This window comes from Zosterops lateralis (genome assembly GCF_965231275.1).
Source record: "Zosterops lateralis genome assembly, chromosome: 4".
Taxonomy (NCBI): domain Eukaryota; kingdom Metazoa; phylum Chordata; class Aves; order Passeriformes; family Zosteropidae; genus Zosterops; species Zosterops lateralis.
Genome location: NC_139765.1, coordinates 48,370,633 through 48,384,183, shown reverse-complemented (window position 1 = coordinate 48,384,183; position 13,551 = coordinate 48,370,633). Strand labels below are relative to the sequence as shown.

The 13,551-nt window shown below is 33.8% G+C and overlaps 1 protein-coding gene across 3 annotated transcripts in view; it reads right to left on the bottom strand.

Moving 5' to 3' along the window:
• The window catches only part of FOXP2 (forkhead box P2), a 406,072-nt gene that overhangs the window by 273,485 nt on the left and 119,036 nt on the right, over positions 1–13,551 (bottom strand). For all 3 annotated transcript variants that reach the window (XM_083860379.1, XM_083860380.1, XM_083860381.1), the window contains exon 3: positions 12,602–12,685. The gene's annotated coding sequence lies outside the window, so the exon portion shown is untranslated. The remainder of the gene's footprint in view (positions 1–12,601; positions 12,686–13,551) is intronic.

Below are 13,551 nucleotides of genomic sequence, written 5' to 3'. Positions count from 1 at the left end.
TGGATCCCAGGGATGTGATCAGCTGCTCCATCTCCTCTTCCCCTCCTCGGGAAGCTGTACAGGGCAATGAGGTCACCCCTCAGCCTTTTCTCAAACTTGATGTACCCAAAGCCCTTGGCCACTCCTCATGGGACATTTCCTCCAGCCTCTTCACCAGTTTTGTTGCCCTCCTCTGGATGCATTCACAAACCATCACATCCTCTCAAATTGAACACAGTATTCGAGAGTGTTGCTGTACTTTGTAATGAGCTCTTTACACTAACATCTAAAGCACCTACCAGACTACAATAGAAATGATTCCAAAATTAAATACTTCCATTATTTTTCCTCCAAAATGGACTTCACACTTCAAGTACATCTCACATTAAGCTATTTACTGATAACAGTAAATATATATGGGCAAATAAATGTGAACGGCAACAAATGAATTCTGGTTTAACAAGACTGGCCTGGAAAAGATGACTGTACAGAAGTGATGATATGTACAGTTCTAAAAGATTATTTTACCTTAATTATTAATGAATGTTTTTGTTAGTTGATTCACTAATCTGGTGAAAAATATTATGCATATAAAGAAAGGAATGAAATTTCAGAAAAGCTGCCTTCTATTTCACACGATTTCATCTGACCTTGAACAATGCTGGTGCAAAGAACCCAGGCAAATTAGATTTTACATTTACAAGAATTCCATAGTGTGAACATCTAAGAGTGTGAATGTCTCCTGACGATTTTTCCAGGTTCTTCTCAGAAACAGGTAAGAATTTCCTTGCTAAAACATCAATTGGCTCCCAATGGGAGTTACTTTAGGTAGGCCTGAGGAATAAGAAGCTTCAGAATTATGGCCTTTCCGTCACAGTACAGCAGCTCAAGAAAAAGGACAAGAGCAAGGGATTAAGGAAGCTTAGATATTGTTCACAATTCAAATTAATCTTTGAGTAGATGATGGGTTGTAAGTGACAGATGAATAAGGGAGCAGAATTTTCAAGTAAATGTTGCTTCTGTCCCACAGCAGGGAAGATTTGCTTAGCTGAAATGCAGTTTCCTCAGTGCCTGACTGATGCAAGGACAAACAACAAGGCATAAATTTAAGCTAAAAAGCTTACCTTTGTTAATAAAAGAAATATAGTTTTGGGTTTTTTACTTTTTAAGCAGAAAAGTGGTAAGTCAAAAAAGCAAATCAAGCATGTAAAACTTACAGAAGAAAACCGTAACAAATACCAGTCAGTGCTTGAGCACTCATAGAAGTCTCTTTCAGTCATTTGAAAAGCCCTTCTATCAATGGTAAGAAATCAGACAGACATGCTCAAAGATTGCTCATCTATATTGGACAAGAGTAATATAATATACTCAAAAAAGTCTCAGTAAACATGAAGCATCCTATATGTAATTATCCTTTATACAATTAATTATAAATTATCACAATATTTTTCAAAAATTCATAGATATTAAATTAATCAATTAGGAAAAAGCTTTATCCTTTTCTCTGGAAGTGTGCATAAATGTCCTTGACACAATGAATGAAAAAAAACCCTCAAAACCCATGAAAATTCAACAATAACCCAAATCAGTTAAAACTAACCATACCTATTTAAAAATGCAAAAACCAAAAATGTGAATAGTGTAAGCAATAGTGTCTATTGTATTTAGACAGCCTTTCATCATACCATGTGTTGGCGTGTTAAAGCAAAAAAATCTGTTTTAATAAGTATAATTGGTAAAAAATTAATAAACGAAGCTGGTCAGAACTGACTTTTAAAGCTAGTTGATTACGTAGAGTAGGATAGCAGTATTTTTTATTATTATTCTTTTTTTATAAAGAGGTTTAAAATATTTTAATAAAATCTTTAATGTTACAGGATTTTGCATTCCTGAGATGTAAATAAAACAATAAATCTGTAAAGCTCAGAGAATAACTACATAAGCCATTTTACAAGGAGGATATACTTTTCCTTCTTTTCTATGAATGCATAAAGCTCTCCTTCAAGCTCTTACTAAATCTATTGATCTGTGAAACACAGTGCACTCCAGGGAGGCAATTCACTTGACGTTATATATCAAATGATGAGATGAATAATGATCATACCATTTGGTAATTAAACATCTTACAAACCTTCTAACTGACTGAACGTCAGAAAGGTCAAATGAGATCAAACCTATTTTTTTCTTGTTTTTAATTTTTTTTTTGTATTTGCAACACAGAAGTTATATGTAACAGCAACTATTATATTACACAGCAAAGCTAAACAATTGAATGTGTTTTTCATTCCTATTAGGCAATTTGAATACATAAGAGAAATAATTCTTCCATCCCATGGTCCTATTATAATCTTCATTTTTAACCTTAAAGGGAAGTAGCCACTCACCAGTATAATGTAAGTTACTAGCAAAGTTATTAGATTAAGGGAAATGAACAGCACATAGAGCAAATCTAAAATATATCAAAGCACTAAGAAATTTAAAAACCTCCTTGATAACTCCTGTAAAGTTATAGGAAACCGACATTTTTTAGATACCAAGTCCATTTCAATTGTTTGAAAACACTAGCAGTGTTTGTCAACTCACACATTAATTTGGAAATTTTATCTATTATTATATGGTGATAATTTAAATGTCCAACATTACAAATAAATCCAAAATATTTAATAAAGGAGACACCTAATATAGAAGACAACCAAAATTTCATGAACAATTTTGTATTTTGCCTTTAAATTTTTAAGTGGCAAAGGCAATCAAAAGATTCGCACCAAAGACGGCTTTTACTACAGACTAACAAATGAATATCACTTGCCTCAATAGCTAATGCCTCTGTCAAACATGATTTCTAGAAAAGACAGTATCTATTCACAAACATCTTCAGCATGGCCTTATGGGTTACTATAAATCAAGACCTTCATTGTCAGAAAGAATAAATCCCTTTGTCTTCATTCATGCTATCACCAGTCTTCACAGTCCAAATCACATCACAAATATTAGGGAATATCTTAGGATTTTCCTTGAATTACTTTCCTAGAAAATGAAGCAATCTTTATTAAATTAAGAAAACACTGAACATCTTTCCCAGAAACAAACTGGGACAGATCCGGTCAACTCTCACAAATCCTCAATTGCACAAGCACATAGTCAATACATGAAATAACTAAACACATCCAGTAACAACCAGGTGCTCCTGCACAGCTAGAGCTAACCTGAAAAGAGAGGTCTCTGGGGCAGAAGTTGAAAGAGAGGATTTTTACAGGGCATCTAAAGAAGTACTGTAGCAGATGAATTTGGCCACCAAAAGACAGAGTTTTAATGGGAAGTCCCACACCCAAGCAGCAGACTGGCCACTACTATGGGATCGGAGAAGGATGTGGGAGATTGATAATATCAACTGCCAGTTGCTCACAGTACTTTGCCTTTGTCTCAACGCTGGGAACAGTGGTCGGGTTTGCAAAATGAAAAAGAGGTAATTAAATCACACGCTCTATCTTTCGGAATCTTTTAAGTATTGGCCAGGGTATTCATAACACAGTAACTTAAAAACACTGTTCTATCAAATGCATTCAATCCATCCAATGTAGCTTTTTCAGGCCTAATAAATCAAAAAGATTTAAAATACCTTTAATGAAAAATATTTCTGAATTGAAAAAATAAAATAATATAAATGATAATTCTTGTTCAGATCTCCATTTCTAATAATGTCCAAATGTACAGTACTCAGATAATTTTCAAGAGACAGAGAAATAGCAAATAATCATTTTTCTAAAAGCTCAAAATGCAAAGAAATCAGGGGGGAAATGCCACTTTACTGTAAAGAACTGGACTATTCCATTATACCTTAAGGATAATGTCCTAGAGTGACTTTATGATAAGTAAAAAACTGTGGTACTTGCACAATAGAACAAGTTCCCTTAGAAAAATAAATAAGCAGGTGCTCAGATCAAATTTTAGCAGACTATTACACATGTGAATTAAGCACTGACCTGGGAAAAGATGTTCTGTGGAGGCTCAAGGGCTTTAACATATGCTCACTTAGCAAACAGCTGCAGCAGTTAAGGCTGCTCTTTCCCTCTCCTTCCTTTCCCTACTGTTTGTTACCCTCCCAATGCCAGAGCTGCCTGTTGCCACTCAAGAGCTGGCAAAACAACCATGCAAAATGACAATATGAGTGATTTTAATGCAGAGCCAAGGAGCATGGTTTAAACTGCTATGGATTTTCTATGGTCTCACCTGGGCATCCTTTCTACATTAATTTAGTTTCCTTTTTGACAGGTTGAAGAAGAGAAACAAGAAAGAATGCAAACACAACTTCTGGTTGAGGGGCAACAATGAATTTTGAAGACAGGGAAGAGATATCTACAACTGAAGCACCTGTTCATTAAATAAGTATGTGCTTCAGTTAAAAGGATTATCAATAATTATGAGTCTAATACCTCTACAGTAAAATTTACAAATGGAAATGCTTCTGTTCCACATTCTTACTACTGCTCAAAAAAGCAAATGGAAAATAACTCTGTCATAAGAGAAAACTTTAAATATTTTTCCATTCATTCAGCAATTCAGTTCAACATTTCAGGCTTATTTTTAAAAGTAAAATAAGTAATAATGCTGTCATTCATTTAGTCCACTTAACCAGCAGAGAGAAACTGGCCTGAGGCCAAATTTCAGTACAGAAGTTTGTTTTGTTGGGTTGGGGTGTTTATTGTTTTTGCATTTTTAAGAAGACGAAGGAATCTTAGATGCAGAATTCCACTTAAGATGAAGGTGATGGATAATGACGTAAAGATTACAAAACCCTGAATTTATAATTTTTTTTAAGAGTAGCAACAATCAAATTCGAGAAAAAATACATCTACCTAAAGCTAAAAGCCTTTGACTGGACTGCGTAGAAATTTTGTATATGATACAGTTCTAATTCTTTATTAAGTGATGGACAAAGAGAACTGGATTTGCACTACATCATGAATATGTATCTTAGAGCAAAGAGAAAACTAAGTAAAATGAATGACAAATGGCCATATGAGAAAATTTTCATCTTGAAAAGAAGAAAGCTAAATATTCACCAATTTGATGCTAACATGCAGATAATAAGTATTCATTTCAAATTAGCTGCAAAACATTTAAGACATGAGGTCAGATGTCTTTGTCATAGCACACTATCCATCCACTCTAATTTGAAGTGTTTAGTAAATAGCTTCACACAAATAACACAAAATCATATTAGGCTGCAAATTCAATTACAGACAGAAACTGTATATATATATTGGTCTACATATCCATCTATATCTATCTCAACAGATCTAAAACAAAAATTAGTTTCTCCCTTAAGCATAAAAACATTGAGTTAAAATTAGGGTCCATTACCCATTAGTGCTATTGCCTATAAAACTATACTTAAAGTATATAGATTCTAGAATTAAATTTCTATATTTGACATAGTGAGGTACCATGTCCCACACCTTATTCTTGAGAATTCACATATATCGTGCAAACTATACCAAGCAGTTTTAACTTTGCAGCCTGGGATTACATGCCTAGTAGTTTGTTGCCTTTCTTTTTTTTTTTTTTTTTTCTTTTTTTTTTTGCAAAACCTTCACTGGATCTGTCATAATTAAATGAATGTATATTTAGGTACTCAAATCTATATGCTTATGTTTGGATGTAAGACCAGAACCACCACAAGAACCAAAAAAACCCCTCTATTTTGCTTCCCTAGACAACTCAAGCTCAGGAAAAAAAAAGTTTCATCAAAAAATAAATTGTGAACATATGAATTTGTATTTAAAAAAACATAAATTGATGCAGTTAAGCATAGTTTTCCCCATCAAATCACCAGTAAAAACGTACCTTCTATAGGCTGTGACTGACAATTACCACTAAATAGCTGTTTTACAGACTACATTCAAAATTCTGAGGCCTACTTCCTGAGGGACAGTGATCTCTGTCCAGTTCCTAGATGACAGCAGCCACATTAAAAAAAAAAAAAAATAAATAAATAAAAAAAAAAAATAAATTACCTCTTTCCTTCCTAGATTCCATAATGCATTTTCTAGAGAAGAGATCACTCCCCACGACAGTTAACAAGCACCACTTACAAACACAAAACTCATTTCAAATCAGCTTTTTAGGGAGGCTAACTCTCAAAGCAATCAAATAAACATCTATTCCATTTTCAAGATCCCATTTATTTTCAGGAATTACATGCAACGCTATTTCTTCCACAGGTAGTTACTTGAACTGAATTGCTTTCTTTATTGCTACATTCATTTATTTTTTTAATAAGGATTTAAAATAGCTAGTTCCTCACATTTATCATAGAATGATTTCTGGATAAGGTAACTTTAAAAGCATGTCAAAAATACAGATAATTTTTTTACTGTACTGCTGAAGAACAGGAAATAGCAACATGAAAATCAGTCTTTCAGAATGACTTCAGATACAGTCAAATAAGAGACTAAGCTGAGGAAAACATCACAAATAAATTGTTCTGAGCAATATTTGATTTTCTTAAGTTTTAGAAAATCCCAAGTAATCTACTGTTGAGGCCTCCTTCTCTCTTGATAAAACCAGCTTTTATTCTGTCTAAATCAATCTATGTTGGAGCACTCACAGGCCTCAGCATTTTTTCCCAAGTACTGTGCTAACAGCATAATGGCTTTACAATTTAAGTAGAAAAACCTGTGAGAGAGAGAAAAGGCTAGGTAACATGGAAATGAGCAGGGATTCTTTTTCTTGGCCCTCCTACCACAGAAAAAACCCAAGCAATTCTATGTATATAATTAAAAGCAACTAAAACAATTTTCTCTGTTCCCTCTGAATGCCAAGACTTTCTATGAACTTCAGATATGGAAAATGAAAGGGTTAAATTAAACAGGGCCTTTTGGCAGAGTTGTGTCTTCTATTCCGTCCCAAACAACAACAAAGCTGTTGGTGACCCTTTTATCCTACTGAATGAGCAGAAAGAGTACCATAGGGTAAATGTTGAAATTTTAAGTCTAGAACTGCTTTGAGAGCATTAAGAGTTTGGCCACATAAAGTCATCAGCATGGCAACAAGAGAAAAAGACCTGTGGCCAGTGCTCTGCCTTATAACCACAACAGAGTAACTTTTGCTCTTAAAAATACATACAGAATGGGGAAAAAAGAGGAGTATCATTCAAGTTTCTTAGTTTATTCACAGTCTCATTGAAAATATGATTTTGACCAATACCATCCCTGTCACTGCATACATCAGCACAACTGGCTGTGTATTATGGCTAACATTTAACCTGGAAATCCATCCTTACTATGTTTTTCCAGTCTGTGAACTCAGTCCTGAAGGTCATTTTCAAATAGCTCCTACATAATTTACTTCTTACCCAACATTCATGAAATCTCACTAGCATCCTATCCAAAAGTACAAATAGCACAACCTTTTACAATCAACTTCTTAATTTTGAAAAATGAAATAAATTTGATACATAACATCCCTCTCCTCTCCACTCCACCCCAAAAAAGAGCAGATTTGCTTAAACATAAAGAAAATTGAAAAATTAGTATTGGACATTTAAATTACTGTGTTTTCCAGTGGTAAACCAAGGCTGTATCTGCCAAATTTGTTGATATTTTTAAACTTCTTTTGTATTTATTTCCTTTATTAACTCTGAGTTTGACATAATTTATCCCACTAAACTAAAGTACAGGTGTGTCTTGCTTTCTTGAAGAAGTGGTCCAACTAGTAGTCCACTAGTGTGACTAAAAAGACCAATACTCATTTTTAGCCAGAGAAAAGAATTAGTGTCAGATGTCATCTATTGTGTCTTCAGTCACATATTATTATGTATTTTCTTATTTTTGAAAATAGCAGAGACATAATACAACGCTTATCTGCAGAAATTCTCTATAAAATAAAAATGTTAAGAATATTTGTGACTCATTGACCATTATTTTGAGCAGTTTGTCACAATGTCTTTAGCAGTTTATAGTTTTTTTGTATTGTATTGCTATACTTTTAGAAATGTTAGGGCTTTTTAAGCAACTTTATCTATAATATTCAAAATTATGTCACTTAATGATTATTAAAAATCTATAAATGTAACAATCTATTTTGCACTTCACAGAATTATTTTCTCAAATACTAAACTCACCTTAGTTAACTACTATTTTTTTTTTAATTAAATTTTAAGAGACTGGTTATCTATCACCAGTCTCTTAAAGAATCAGAAGCAACTAGAAAATAAAATAGTATATCTATTACTTTTATATTAAAAATAATCCATGTGTTTGAGAGAACTAATTTAAACACCAATGGAAATTGTATTTTCAACAATTATAATTTTGGTAAAAGCCATTAACAGAGTTACAGCAAGCGAGTAGACACCTTTTCTTGGTATATCGTGCATAAAAAGTATTCCCATCTGTTTCAGTGCTCTGGCTTTTTCATGGGCTTAAACCTGTCAAATTATTCCATTTGATTTCAGAGAATTCTCATATGGCAATCTATTTTATTTACTTTATCTTCAATAAAATGGTTGAGTGAGCATTAGCAACTATGAGACACAAGTTTCAATCAGTCCTCTGGCAAAGGCGTCAATCTATATTAGACCTACAAGGCTGTGAGCTGCAGCCAGAAAACTGGAGTGAGACAGGGCAACAGTGAGTGAGTGAGTGAGCAAGACCTAATAAAGCAGCAGTGGAGAGAAAGAAAATTCCCCCCAGATACTACCACACGCCGCTTATATAATGTGTGTGCCTAGTTCAACACACCAGTAGCTCCTTAATAAAGCTGACAGCTAAAAAGGAGATTCAGACTCCAACTTCATTTTACATGACAACTACAGTAATGGTCCTCTGTTCTCAACCAGGCCACATTTAGAAACCTGAATTCAGTACAGCTAAAAATTAAGAGTTCTCACCTCTCTTATTCATGTCACATAGGAAAAAGAATCATAAAATTATTAAGATGCACACCATTTTCTCCTCATTTCATAAAGCTGAAAAAACCCATCAGGTTTCAACTAGCTTTTCCTTAAAAAATCCTATGCTAGAAACCACAAAATAATTTGTGTATTTAAGCAATAATTCATTATTAAATACAGTATCATTAAGGACTAATTCCAACAAATGTGGAGCACCAGTCCTAGATGCCACAAAAATATCTCCCAAAGCACAAACTTTGTAATAACTGATGCAAGTTCATATTTTATATGGGCTGTAAAAAGCAGATTGTTGCAACAGTGCTTCTCTCAGCAAACCAGACCATTAGGACTGTACTTATTATTTAGCTGAATTGAAAAGCTGGCAAGTTTAAATACATAGTTTGACATTATGTGTAATCATAGCAAAAATTTATTGCCTTATATTTCCAGGTCACAAATTCTATCAATGTACACTACTTTTTGACAAAAGCTGACTTCAGGCTCCCCCCAGATCACCAATTTATAGCTATTCAAAATCACCCTGGAAAGATCATTCCAAATTCTACAATAGATAGAGTCTCAGTTCTAATGCAATTCCATTAAACTATAAAGTACTGTTTATGTTTCAGATTCTTCCTGTTAGAAACCATATTAAAGACAAAGCTCATCAAACCCTATCTAACTACTTCTAGCAAACCAGATACCATCTTTTCTTTCAGCATTATATATATATATCTTCTTTTCATTCACTTATGGAAGTATTAAAACTCCCTTGTCTTCTGACCAGACGTGTGAAAGGGTTAGACTTCTTTGTGGACAAAGTTAATGCAAATCCATTACGCAGCTATTGGAAAACATCATATCTTTCACGTATTGGTCATTGGCATAGTCACCAGCAGTGAGTCCTTACATAAGTCTTGAGAGAATTTCAGTTCAGATGCAAGATACCTATATGAGATAGCCTTCTGTAGAAATCTAACAGTGCAATTATGTTTGCCTTCCACAAAATAAACATATACATATAGACTGAATATTTAATAGTATACAAAATGTATGCATATACATGTACATGATTTGTGATGTTCCAAGATTTTGTTTCCTGTAGTACCAGAAAGAAACAGGAATGAGCACAATGTCTCCTCCAAACTGACAACACAGAAGACCTAGATCAACATAATAATCATTAATACCAGAATTTATTTAGTGGGTTTTTTTCAAAGCCTGAGTAACTCAGAAAACATAGATGTGAATGTATCATTAACAGTCTCAAAAATGTTTATTTAATTAATCAATCAGAGAATAGAGCATTTTTTCTCTTCTTTCACATTGCTCTGTGCTCTATCTCGGTTTTTCTAAAACTTACTCCTAAAGTCAAGTGTTCTATTGAGAGCACAAAATCCAAACAGATTTTTTCTCTCTGTTGATTAAAAATGTATTTGTAATTGCAATTTTATTTTTATGCATATCTATCACTACATTTATGACTGAATTTCAGTTTTCAATCAATGGAAACACATCATATCCTGCCATAAAAGAACCTATTATTTCTAAATACCATACTGAAGAACTAGCATTCAGAATTTACTACTGTTTCTTCATTGACTGCAAAAACATTCCTTCTCCACTTTCACACTGCAAGAAATAGAGATCAATGCTACAAAGGCCAAGAAGATTTTGGCTTCCTTTACAGCAACCATTTTTATAGAATATATTTAACTTAAATTTATGGAAGAAAATAATGGAAGAATCAGAATAGCAGTTACTTTCTTTCATATGCCTTAGGTTTCAGACATAGTGGAATTCAATAAAATTATGTTGCCAAAATATTATAGTTGCACAAGTCAGTTACATTGCATTTTGGACATTATGTGTCAGAACATAGTAAACTTATACAAAAAATATCCTTTAAAAACAAAAACACTCTTGCTGACTCATCAGATTTCAATTACTACAGTTTCTATAAAAGTCCAGTTTCTATCAGTTTTCCAGAATACTGACACTATCAAAAAAGTATCTAACATAATTACATAAAAGTTACACCATTCAGACTTTTACAAATATGTGACAGAAATCCGGTCTATTTCCATTGCTACGTGGAAAGCAAAGAATTTGATTTTTTAAATGCTTTTTTCTATTGAAGGATGCTCAAATAAATATATTACTACATACTAACATAATCATATAAAGGTTTCCACATAATACCAGTAATATCTACAGTTTCCCTGTAAAGTGCTGTATATCCTTTGACTTACAACACTGCTACACCTAACCTTTCTTCTTTTCCTGGCTTCACCATATTCATACTGTAGTAGCCTCCCAGCCAGTTCCTCAACTCCTTAGTAAAAGGTGAAGTTAAATCAGAATAAAGTTTTCCTTTCTTATTACCCAGTGAAGACAGTCACAGTGAAACACATACCAGAACAGTCTTCTTTACACTACTTCAAACTAGGTTAAAAAGGACTGTGCTTCCTCACGGAGGGTAAAAGTTTAAAAAACTTGTCATAAACCCAGTTTCAGAACTAATTACTGTCATCATCGTTAACTCCTGTGGAACAGCCTCTTTTTCTTTCCTTCCAGAGGCATTAATACATTAAATAATACAATATTATGGGGCCTATAGGTATATCAGAATATCTCGTAATACCTTAACAGTTACTACATGATGGCATATTATTTGTATTGACATATTTGCTTCTACTTCCTGGTGTACCTAGAAGCAATTTGGCCTGGTTCCTATTACAGGAAATTTGTTGTACCCTGTTAAAACCTGTATTTTAAAAATTTTGTATCAGGTCCAATTGACCATATTTTGCAATTTATATGTTAAAATACTGCCTAAAAATTTTTGAATATGAAAAGTTCTGGGAATATTCAACATTTTTAATCTCTGTAGTAAACAACTGCAACCGTCAACATGCAGATTAATTTTTTGTTGCAATAGGAGTTATGAAAAATCAAAAATAATTGTGACTGCCTTGCTAAGTTCTCATCTTACACTACTTCCTTCAGGATCTCTCTCCTTTTCCAGATGTGTCTAAGTTAAAAAGACCTCATAGCCACTTGTACATGATACACTGAAGATAGCTGTGAAGGTCTGGAGCAAAGCAAGGTATTCAGTGCAGGCATGCCAAGGCCCCAGTGGCACTACACCCACTGACAGTTGGTGTCCCAGGCAGGTTCAGCCTGTTAACACACAAAGCAGTTGAAACAAGGTGTGAACTCATGGTCCTTGACATCATGGAATTCCTGGTTACCAGACGAATAAAGATAATCCCAGTTTCAAGAAACTAGGAATATCCTAACTCAGGGATTCCTCACTATTTATTACTGTGCAGTGGCCTTTTAAAATGTTTTTTTATACAAGAAATTTTCAAAACAAATTTTTAAAACAAATATTTTCAAAACAAATTAACTTAATTATCACACTCCTAATACAGCTGATGCAATGAAACTGTACAGCTCCAGAGTTCCAAAGACCTTGGTGACAAACCATGGTTTCACTTATTTTCATGGCAGAAACTGGAAAAGCATGTACGGAATTCCTAAATGAATCAAATATTCTCTGCTATCTAGTCATAACACAAGCAGACATATATCTCAGTGAATCAGGGAAAGCTGAGACCAGCTATTTGAATTTGGACTGGTAAGCAAGAATAGCAATTCCAGAACAAAAGAAAGTTGCAAAAAAAATTCCTCTTTGATATATGATGAATGACCTGTACTCACCTGTTTCTTCTAAGCCTCAAAAAACCCTTTTAACTTCAACCTTGAACTGAAGTGATGTCCAAGATCAACTTTAGTACCACCATCCTGACAAAAGAGAGAGAAATGTTTACAGCTATTTAGAATCACTTAACAAAACCAACATAGAATCTGGCCTTATCACTCCCTCTAATTTGTTCTCTTAACAAGTAGTAAAGTTAAATGTAGTCCACAAAGAAATATAATTGTTCACCAAGTTTCTTCCTTGCAGTAGAGGGACAGCTAAGACATCACTCAAATTCTAGTCTTGTATTTTTATTCTATTTTTATTATTATAAGGGCAAACAAAAGGAAGGCTTCTCTGAAGCAGTTTGTTTCAGAGAACTGCACACAATACCACTACGAGTAAGTTCACAGGGTCATCTGAAGGAAGGGACAGAAGCTGGGAGACAGCATGACAATAAAATTTAAATGTATATGTATGCTAGGAAGGACAAAAGGACAAACAAAAAGAAAAAAAAAAAAAAGAAAATAAAACAGATTTGAAGCTGAGATTGGAAGACCACAATAAAGAGAGAAGGCTGGACAAGGCAGAAGAAATAAAGAACCTGCAAGTCTGTAGTATATTTAAATTGCACCTATGCCTGAGCACATTCCTCTTTCCTGAAATCAACTGGCAGAGATAATCCTCCATCTATGTAGGATGTAGGATAATCCTACATGTAAGTAGCATAGTCACATAGTCCGAAACAGAGGAGTTGCATAAAAATTGTCTAATGGAGGTGGTCAAACAAATGTCTGGGAATTTTCTGGAGCAATGTTAGTTTGCAAAGACATTAACTGTGGCACAGACATGGAAATATTTCCAGGCATTGTTTAATTTACTAATATGGACACAGACTTAGTGCCTGAAACTCTGCTATCTCTGAAGTAGATCCTACCAGCCTCTCGATGGTGCCTCTTGGCAATTCTCT